The sequence below is a fragment of the Triturus cristatus genome, chromosome 2_2, assembly GCF_964204655.1.
Source record: "Triturus cristatus chromosome 2_2, aTriCri1.1, whole genome shotgun sequence".
NCBI classification, from domain to species: Eukaryota; Metazoa; Chordata; class Amphibia; order Caudata; family Salamandridae; genus Triturus; species Triturus cristatus.
This window is the reverse complement of record NC_140582.1, coordinates 814,365,319-814,374,457: the sequence shown is the minus strand read 5'-3', so window position 1 is coordinate 814,374,457 and position 9,139 is coordinate 814,365,319. Positions and strand designations below refer to the sequence as shown.

General features: G+C 45.4%; 1 protein-coding gene across 1 annotated transcript in view; it reads left to right on the top strand.

The window, feature by feature from the left end:
- The first annotated feature begins 1,260 nt into the window (after positions 1 to 1,260).
- Positions 1,261 to 9,139, top strand: part of LOC146862823 (fibronectin type III domain-containing protein 9-like) — a 65,355-nt gene continuing 57,476 nt past the window's right edge. Inside the window, exon 1 of the mRNA XM_085643303.1 lies at positions 1,261 to 1,422. The gene's annotated coding sequence lies outside the window, so the exon portion shown is untranslated. The remainder of the gene's footprint in view (positions 1,423 to 9,139) is intronic.

Sequence of the window (9,139 nt, the reverse complement as noted above, 5' to 3'; positions counted from 1 at the left end):
TATCCCTTTCCCTGCCATCTTTTCCCTCCTGCCCAGGGAGGTGTGTTGTATTCTAGTGGTTTCTTCTCCCCTCCCCTCTTCCCCCCCTTTCCCTGCCTCCTTGGAACATTCCATGCATTGTTCCAACATTCCATTGCTGCCTTCAGTGGAAGAGTTCTAACCGTGACTAGGGGCTTACTGTGAAGCTGACTGACTGATGGTGGTGTATTATCAATAAAGACTGGAGTTCTCTTACCTGATTCCGTGAGTTTATAATACATTGTATTGTTGACCTACTGTTGTCTGAACAGACTTCAAGAAAAAGAAGTTTAAAAAAATAAAATAATAATAATTCTTTGTGGATAAAATCTTCTTTGCCATTGTGTCATTTGTCTGAACTTCCTGCGTTTTGTAAGCAAGGACTCTTTTGTGCCATCACTCCGAGCAATTTGTGAAATCCACCAAGCCCTGTGTGGCTCCAAAAAAATTAAAATCCCACGAGCATGCAGAGCACAAAATGCAATTTTCAATGCCTTTCGATTATTACATATAATGCAAATGCTTCGGTGAGGGCTCTCCTGGAAAACTGTCGACAAAGCACCTTTTGTCAAGACTCACATGAATAGAAGCAATCCTTTCGAAACCATTAATGCAGCCTTTAAAACAAATTAAATGTTCTTGACAAAAAGCACGCGCTACCAATAACATCTCTTATGGTCTGAAAATTCCCAGCTGTTCTGGCGCAGGACAATCAATAGTTCTGACGACTTTCACCAAGTACATACAAGATGTAATAAAAATTGTAACAGAAATCGCTTCCCCGTGCGTAAAAGAGAAGAGATGTCGGAAATATTGTAATTTATATGAGACTGAGGTACTGAATTGAAAGCTACACATCCCAACATAAACAGAGATACTGTGACAGTTAAAGGCGGTTTTCTTCTTTGCAGGTGCTGCTTGTTGAGAACTGCTGACATTCGCACTGCGCGCGTGTGCGAGCTTTGTAGCCCTATACTAGACCGAAATGAAATACAAACATATCCACGTATAAAGCGCAGCACACACTGCCCGCGCAAAGCTGATTTCTTCCTGACAGCAGAGAATGCTTGTTCGGCTTGTCAGGGGCGAACTTACTCACTCTACTGGCGGGTTGAGAGGTCTCCCTGCGGCACACAGGCTGCCCTGTTCGCCGGTTCGTGTGATGTAAGCACAGCCAAGTCCTGCGTATTAAAGCGCTGCTCCCCACTCCCCTCGCACAGTGCACGAGGAATCTGTGGAACAGGCAGGAAACAGAGCGCCACCGGAGCTGGATAGCGCAGCATATCCACCTCTGAGGGGAAGAGAGACAGCGCCAAGCCAGGGACGCTGCTGTCACTACCGCGGCTGAAATTCGGAGCGCCTCCGTCAGACGTCTAGCGCCTGCGCCACAGGGTCTTATAGTAGGTATGACAGTTCAATGTATTTTATGTATACGCAACTTGTATATTTTCGTTATATCCTTCTTAACCTCCTGCTCTTGGTACGCAATTTGCTTCTGCAAGCCATGTATGTTGTAATGCAGAGGCGTCGTGAAACACCCCCCACCCATGGATAGATCGATGAATGAGTGAAAGAATGAGTGAATGGATAAGTTGGGCAGACAGGTGAAAGGATAGCGGAGTAAAGGGATGGATGAATAGGTGAAAGGATGAGTAAACAAATAGTTGGATGGACAACTGAAAGGATGGCAGAGTGGATTGGTTAGTGAAAGAATGAATGGATAGATGGGTAAAAGAATGTGTAAATGGATAGGTGGATAGACAGGTGAAAGAATAAGAGGATGAATGGATGGATTGGTGAAAGAATCAGTGGCTGGATGGATGGATAGACGGGTGGATGGAGTAAATGGATAAGTAGGTAGACCAGTGAAAGCATGGCAGTGTAAATGGATGGATGGAGAAACTGACTAGATAGGTGGGTGGACAGGTGAAAAGATGGCAGAGTAAAGGGATGGATAGGTAGTAGGAATTGGAGAAAGGATCCTTGATTGATTGACAGCGCCTTGAGACCCTCCCGGGTGAGTAGTGTGCTTCAAAATTACCTGATTGATTGATTGATTGATGGTAGAATAATGGAATGGATAGTAGATGGATGGACAGGTGAAATTTTGGCAGATTAAAGAAATGGACATATAGGTAGATGGACAGGTGATAGGATGGCATAGTAAAGAGATGGATATATGTACATTGGCCAGATGGATGACAGAGTGGATGGATGGTAGAGTGGATGGGTTCATGGAATGGAGAAAGATTGAGTGGTGGATGAAAAAATTAATGCATATAAGAATGTAAAGGTGAACTAGTGGATATCAGGGGGTGGATGAAAAAATGAATAGATAGATGCATGGATGGAAGAGACAGGGGGAGCTCTTGTAGGGAGGGGTCGGCTCACTTGCCTTGTATCATCAGACCTTTTATTTCAAAGCGGGTGGTACTTTAATTTTCTGGCTACTCCCTTGTTGTAATGGATCTGTAAACGGGTTCTGACTTCAACAGCAGACAGCATGCCTTTCAGAAACAGATGGGTGACAGAAACATTTCCTTGTCCAGTTTTAACACATTCCTTGCACTGCGACAAGGTCCCTGTCCATCCACAGTTTGTGTGTGTATTTGTAAAGTGCACTATCACCCACAAGGGTATCCTGGTGCTGAGCAGGTGTGTGTGCCTAGCCCTTCCTATGATAGTTTGGTTGATTGAAAAGCTTGGTTTTCAGCTTTTTGCGGAATTCAAGAATAGAGGAGGAGGCTTTGATGTGGAATGGGAGGCCGTTCCTTGCTTTACGAGATATAAAAGATAACAGCCGTCCTCTTGATCTGGTTCTGTGTATGCGTGGGATGTGTGTGAGTAGGAGTCCTGCGGAGCGGTGGTGTCCGAGTGGTTGGTGGAAGGAGATACAACTATTCAGGTGGGTGGAGCCTGAGTTGTGTAGTGCCTTGAATCAGGGGTGTAACAAATGTCCACGCAGCCCCCGCGGCATGGGGGACCCCCAGGCTTACCTATACAGGAGGGGGCCCCCCTCAGTCCCTACTGATGTGAGTGTAAGGGTCTCCTTCAAAATATCTTGCAGGGGAGCCCCGCTCACATTTGATTACGCCACTGCCTTGAATGCGTGTGTGAGAGGAATTTAAATTAAGCATGTTTTTGTATTTATAGTAGAGCTCCTTGAGGTGTGGTGTGATGTGAGTTCTGTCTGGAAGGATGAGGGGAATCTAGCTGCCGTGTTCTGGATGATTTTTAGTCTTCTAGTGAGTTGCTTGGTGATCCCGGCATAGAAGATGTTCCCATAGCCCAGCATTCTGGTGACTAGAGCGTGAGTGCCAGTTTTTCTAGTGTTGCTTGGGAGCGATTTGAAGATCTTCCTCAGCATCTTCACAGTGTAGAAGCTGGATGCAATAATGGCGTTGACTTGTACTGCTATGTCAAGTTTGCTGTAAATTATTATTTGGAGGTTCCTGCCGTATGTCTGAGTTCTGCCTAGCACTAGTTGGAGTCACATGGTATGGTGTTCTAGCAGAAGATCACTACTTCTTTCTTGTCGGTTTTGAGCTCGAGACAGTTGGCTTTCATCCAGTTAGTGACTTCGGTCATGCAAGTGAAGAACTTATCTCTTGTGTTGGGGATCTTGCCCAAGAGAGAGAGTTGTGTCTCATCAGCGTAGGAGAAGATGTTGATGCCATGTGCATGGATGACGTTGACCAGCAGGATCATGTATGCGCTGAAGAGGGTGGGGCTGAGTGAGGAAGCTTGAGGCACCCTGCAGATGAGTTTGCGGGCTTCAGAGTAATAAGGCGATAGCTTGTGTTCTATCTGGTAAGAACGAGCAGTTCTATCAGAGAGTAGTTCCTTGAATGCCAATCTCATGCAGGCGTCTGATGAGGATGAGATGTTTGAACCTTGTCAAATGCTGCAGAGAGGTCCAGGAAAATGAGGGCTATTGTGTCTCCTCTGTCAAGGATGATGCAGATGTTTTTTGTGATGGGAAGTTGATTTGCGACGGTGACAGGGTCCAGCTGTAGCAAAGGTCTTGTGCTGGGGAGATGCTGCAGGAGACAGCAGGAGGCACAGTGAAATCTTTGATGATGGTGACATTTTCCTTGCTGCTGTTAGTGCTGGTGTCGATGCGATCTGCAAGAGCTGTTCACTTGGTGTTGCGTATCTGCTACTTGTTTCGTCTTAGGGCTGATTTGGAGATGTCTATTTCTGCGGTGTCTTGGCTGGTTCTCCATTTGTGCTCAAGTTGCTTGTAGTGGTGTTTCATCAGCCTGAGCTTCTTTTTCTTTCCATTGGGTTGCCCTTGGAAGAAGCCAGAGTGTTGGCGCATGTGGTGATCCACCTGTTGAGTTTCTTGACAGCTTTCAGCAAATTGCTGGTGTGCTCAGGCTGGTGCTCTGAGAGGGCAGAAGCCCACTTCTCTCCTGAGAATCTTCTGCGGTGGACAGTTCCAGAGGTGGTAGGTCTGTGGTGGTGCGGGCTGGGTATGCTGAAACTGATGAGGGGATGGTCTCTCCAGGTCATAGTCGCTGGCATGCCGACTGTGATGTTGCTGATTAAGGAGAAAATCGGATCAAATAGGTGTCTGGTGTATAGGTGGGTTTGGTAAGATGTTGGGTGAGGCCACGAAGTCTGTGATATTGCTGGCAAAATTGGTGTATCTGTATACAAAGGTTCTGCCTGGGGAGAGGTGGATATGATGTGTATCAAGAATGTGAGCTGTTCCATGTAGCTGGAGGGAGTATCTGGGTAGGTGGTACAGCTTATGGTATCTTTGAATATGATGGCATCTCTATCTCGCTTTTCCTGATGGTCTTATCTGGTGATCTTGAAGCTGGCAAGGATGACTGTAGCGATGTCTGGTGCCAAGGTTGAGTTTAGCCAAGTTTCCGTGAGAAAGAGAAGGTCTAGAGAGTGGTCGTGTAGCTGGTCCCATAGCTTTGTTGCGTGTTCGATGAGCAAGCGAGTGTTGAGGAGCGTGAATGCGAGTGTGGGGTGTTCTTTGGGTGGTGTCTGATCTGTGTGAGGTGAGGGGGTGACTGGTTTGTGAGTGTGAGGGTGAGTGAGTGGGGTGCTGTTGGTGCCGGAGTGGTGGGTTTAGGGTGTGCAAGAGTGCATGAGAACGTGCAGGGGGTGTAAGTGAATGCTCCTTCTTTGTTAAGGGATGCAGTGTGGCAGCAGTTCAGCGAGCGGGGGCCAGAGTTAAGAGCACGGAAGAGTGCAGCAGGCTAGCGGTGGGTAGTAGAACTAGGGTCCCAGGCACTTACCACGGACGGGCATAGTTGGCCATGCCTGGGTGCTCCTTTGCGTGCCAGCAGCATGGCAGCTGTGCACGTCCGTGCTTTAACCACCATTAAATAGGTCCTGGGACGAGCACAGTGTATTGTGCATGGGAATCCAGTGACGTCACTTCCTGTGCAGATTGGCAATGGGCAGTAAAATTGTTATTTAACAGAGCAAGAACTTTGCTGCTAGAATGCATGGCAGAATCTTAATCTCACAAAAACCGAGGTGCTAACTCGGGAGTTCATGGCAGCTTCTCACAAATATATTACATTTTCACCACCTCGCTAGGGGCATTTCTGATCATTCTCCGGTCTGGGCATTCTATGGCCTGCCTGTCTGGTACAGGCCTCGGCGCATAGTGCTCAGTCCCTGCTACCTAAAGATCCTGTGCATCTGGGAGGGCCTTCAGGAAGCCACTTACGGGAGCACTGGGAGTGAGACCTTGAGGCTCTGGAGGACGACGATTGGCCTGTGGTTTTGGCTTCCCCTAAGGAAGTGGCTGTACGGTCCACGTTTCATCTAGTGCAACTAAAGATTTTTACACTGTTGTTACTATGCATGCACTACTAGGGTACGGATCGGCAGGGCAATGACCGCACTCTGCTCTATTCACTGTAGGGACGTTTTTCTGTATGTTATGGAGTTGCCCAATAATCAGCGCTTCTGGGAATCAGTAGTAACGTATTTAAACAACATTTGTGGAAGCCACATGGAGTCTTAAGTGAAGCTGTGCCTCTTGAATATCTGGAAAGCAACTGACCTCACTGGTATTGATCAGCTATGAATGACTCTGGGTTTAATAGTGGCCAAGCGCAACATAGCCCGGATGTGGAGGGCTGAACTGGCACCACAACTGAATGAATGGAAGCAAGACATGGATTGGAGCATGTTGGCGAAGAGAATGGTCTATGAAAGCTGGGGCTGCCCAAATAGATGGACTAAAATATTGGAGAAATGGAATAACTATCAAGTTGAACTGTGTACCCCTTTTGAAAGGACCAGACTTCAGATCTTGATTCATACGCACTCTGTTTCTAATGCTGGCCGGTGAATTGCAGATGAAGGGGTAGGGAGGCTGAGGTCTTTCAGAGATTGATGGGAAAATGATTATGATTAAACATGACTTGATGCTGCAATGTGTAATGTTTATTGCCATTGTTACTTTGTTTGGCTTATTTGCAATAAAAAGATCTTCAACAAAGAAAATTAAGATGCTAATGAGGAAGCGCTTATGTTTTGCTTATCGTGAATTTTAGTGTCCCCTCACCTGTAGCGTAACCAGATGGCTTCATGTAACTGGGACACCACTTTTCCATTCCTGAACTTTGTTTTTTTGGTGGGGGGTGCTTAAGGGGATTTAGTATCATCACAAATTTTATTTTTGCGTGTTAGTATGATGTGGTCCTATTCTCTTGCTCTGGGATGCTTTCTGAGGCCTCTGGCTTCCTCTCTGAGGAGGGCCAGACTCTTTTCCTCTGACCAGTGCAGGACGAAGGTGAGCCACTGTTTAATCCTAGGTAGGCTAGCCAATTTCCAATTGGAGGAAACTGCTCTTTTGGCAAGCAGTAGCAAAAGATCTTTACATTTAGTTTCCACTTTATTATAGTTAGTGCACTTAAAAAGACCGAGGGGAAAGCACTCGGGTCGACGTATGTCGTTATCATCAAAGATGGCCAAAAGAGACTTACATACTTTGCTGCAAAAGATTAGTAAGTAACGACAATCCTAAAGCACGTGTTTTATATCTGCATTTGATTTCTGACATCTAGGGCATTCGGGGCTACAGTTGGGGAAGAACTTGGGTCTGGCTTTAGGAGTTAGTTTTCCAGATTTGGATTGCATTCCTGTAAATGTGGCCTCTGAATTCCAGGAGACTTTGCAAGGTAATGGTTATTGTATATGGAATTATGGTTCAGATTCACAAAGGTAAAGTGAGACGAAAGTCTAACTTTACGACTTTTGGTATTCATAAGGGCATTTATGAGTAGTAAAATCAGACTTACCTGAAGACCAAAACTTGAGTTTAACTAGAATAAAAGTCTAACTGTACTACTCGTAAATGCCCTTTGTAAATACCGAAAATCATAAAGTTTGACTTTAGTCTCAGTTTACCCTGGTGAATCGGGCCCTATATCTTTAGTAATATTTAAACATCTTTTATAGCAGTGGGGCCACACACAATAGACAAGATATACAGGCAGAATCGTAAAGAAGTGCAACAAGCGAGGAAACAATCATCTTAGACAGAGTAATTCTGCTGGGTACAAAAAGTAAGAGGGACTTCCAAAAGGTTTCTGCTGCCTAAGTGATGTTACAGCTTTGGATAAATTACAGTCTACCAAGTCTTGATGTGTGTGCTATATTTGTATACCAAGGTACTGAAATGTAATGGGTTCTCATCTAATTGGCCCGCTACTCATGTATATAGTGTGTGGTGTGTGCTCAGGATTTAAGGGTAATAGAGAAGATTTAGACCAATTCACACCCAAGCCAAATGCAACTTTTGATTCCTGTAATATACATGCTATTGAGCATGTCTCTATTATACAACATCACGCCATCTACATACAGTGAAATAGCATGTGCAGTGCTTAATTTGTGAAATAATAAGTGCCAGGGTCCTGACGAGGAGGCCACTGAAGCTTGCACTACCCCGTGCCCCGTCATCGCTGACAATGATGGTACCAAAACAACTACTAACCATCTCTCTCGCCTTCAAGTGCGACAGTTCAGATCATTCCATGTCCCCAAAGCTAAAGGAATGGCTGGGGAGGCGGGCATTGGTATTTTTTTAATGTATATTATATTCAGGAACAACTGTTGTTCTGGTCATCTCTAAATTAGATGAGCAGTGCCACCATGTGGCAGAGTGTCATAAGTGTGGTGATGACAATTAAGTGCCAGTGCTGAGTACTGAAAACCAATTAAGTGCTGGTGCCGAGCACCGGAAACCACAGGCTCAAATTAAGTACAGAGCATGTGTTGCATCTGGCAAAAGAATATCCTAGATGTAACTCAACTATCGCAGTGTTGCGGCCAGTGGTACCACTGCCAAAGTGAACAGTAGATACAACAGGGAGCAGCCCTGCTGGGTGCCACTGACAATCTTGATCGCCTAAGTTACCAACATACCTACCTTGAGCCTAGTTGTGGGCACAGCATACATCACTCTAATCCAGTGCATTATATTTCTGCCTAAACCAAACACAGCCAGAGTTGCAAGCATATATGGCCACTGAATGGTGTTGCATGTCTTCCCAAGGTTCGAAATTAAACAGGTCATTCAGATGGGGCATATTTGATTATACGATAGAGGTGATGGCTATTGAATGAAGTTCTCCTGCCGAGAACAAAACCATTCTAATCCTCATGATTCAAGTGAGTGGGTATTGAGAGTTACCTGGCTGGTATGATCTGACCAACAATTTTGTATTTATTGTTAAGAAAGAACAAGGGTCTCTATGATGAAAACTTAAGTGGGTCCTGTCCGGGTTTACGAAAGGAGACAATTAGGGCTTCTCTCATTTTGGAGGGGGGTACCCTGTTGCTGTCACCATATTATAAACCTTGGCCAGATAGATCCATAGATTCCTGATGTTTTAAGGATATTCTGGGCAGTTACAGGTCTTCTAAGAAGAGCTTTATGTTGGCAGTAGGGCGTTCAGGTATACCACCAAATAGAGTACTGTAATATGAGTGAAAAACTGAATGAATGCCATGTTGGGGGTAGTATATGATGTGAGGAGTGGAGCATGTAGCTGTAATCAGTGATATTGTTTTCTCCTGTCTAGCCAAATATGCAAGCAATCTGCCCACTTGATATGCTTCAGAATGGTTTCTGGCT